At 47.4% G+C, this 1,535-nt stretch overlaps 1 pseudogene; it reads left to right on the top strand.

Moving 5' to 3' along the window:
• The first annotated feature begins 254 nt into the window (after positions 1-254).
• On the top strand, positions 255-997 carry LOC118858501 (annotated as a pseudogene).
• Positions 998-1,535: the final 538 nt, after the last annotated feature.

The following is a 1,535-nucleotide window of genomic DNA, read 5'->3' as shown; positions in this document are numbered from 1 at the left end:
AACTTGGAGGAGAAAAGAGAAAAGGTTAGAGGGAGAAATTCCAAGGGAGAGAAATGTAGTAGTGATACTTTCTAAAAAGGACAAAGTCCAAACTAAACCATTTGTTTTAAACAGCGTTCATTTTAGTAGTCCACAGGGAAAAGGTCATTCTTCAGTTGAGTCCATCCTTCTAGCAGGGTGGGCCTGGGATTGAGGAGCTTGCTGGCTATCTGACAGTCTCCTTGATACTGGCTGCCCCAAGCCTTTGCCCTGCCATGGCTGCCTACTAGCTGGTGCTGATCTGGCATGGAGAGGGCACCTGGAACCTGGACAACCACTTCAGTGGCTGGTACTATGCAGACCTGAGCCCCGTTGGGTATGAAGAGGCCAAGTACTACAGCCAAGCACTGAGAGATGCTGGCTATGAATTTGATATCTGCTTTACCTCTGCCCAGAAGAGAGCAATTTGCACTCTTTGGACAGTACTAGATGTCACTGACCAGGTGTGGTTGCTTGTAGTGAGGACTTGGTGCCTCAATGAGTGGCATTGTCGAGGTATGACAGGCCTCAACAAAGTAGAGACAGCTACTAAGCATGGTGAGGCCCAAGTAAAGATCAGGTAATGATCCTATAATGTCCCACCACCTCCAATGGAGCCTGACCAACCCTTTTACAGCAACATCAGCAAGGACTATTGCTATGCAGATCTGACTGAGGATCAGCTGCCCTCCTGTGAGAGCCTGAAAGATACCATTGCCCAGACTGCCCTTCTGGAATAAGGAAATCATCCCCCAGATCAAGGAAGGAAAATGTGTTCTGATTGAAGCCCATGTCAGTAGTTTTTGAGAGTCTTGTCTGAAGAAGCAATCATGGAGCTAAATCTGACTGCCAGCATTCCTATCATGTGTGAGTAGGACAAGAATCTGAAACCTATCAAGCCCATGCAGTTACTTGGGGAGGAAGAGACCCGGACAAAGCCATGGGGGCTGTGGCAGCCCAAGACAAGGCCAGGAAGTGAAAGCAGTCTACTAGCATGTGCCAGCAGTAATGAGGTCCTTCCCTTCTCACTGTCTCTACCATATCTCTCCCTTGCCTGCTCCAACCACTGACCATTGCCTTAGGGTTCACAACACGTAGCTGCAGGTGGGGGACCAATGGTTCATTTTCCCATTCCTTCCTCCCTATTTCAGACCAATTCTTTTTTCTCCTGTTGCCCCTCCCCTCAATCACATTAGTCAGAATGCCTCCTGGGTGGTTTGGATCAGTAAGGACCTGGTTAGTGGTTAGGGATGGGGACATAGTAAGAAGTGACCAATGTAGGGAGCTGAAAGAAGCAATTGGTCCAGTTATTCCTACGAGCAAGTCCTGTCAGTAGGACAGCCCTCTGAGGGACTGTTGTAGAAAGCTGCCTGGTGGTTATTTAAAGAATCATGAAAGTCTTATTTGGATGTTTCCTCCCTAATCCAAAAATGGATCTTGGAGGTTGTGTCCTAATATTTATTTGCTGCATTTGCTTTCACAAAAGACCCTTCCAGGCAGCTTATTAGATGCTTTTG

The sequence above is a fragment of the Trichosurus vulpecula genome, chromosome 7 (assembly GCF_011100635.1).
Source record: "Trichosurus vulpecula isolate mTriVul1 chromosome 7, mTriVul1.pri, whole genome shotgun sequence".
NCBI lineage: Eukaryota > Metazoa > Chordata > Mammalia > Diprotodontia > Phalangeridae > Trichosurus > Trichosurus vulpecula.
Note: the sequence above shows the minus strand (reverse complement) of the source record. Positions and strands in the feature narration are given on the sequence as shown.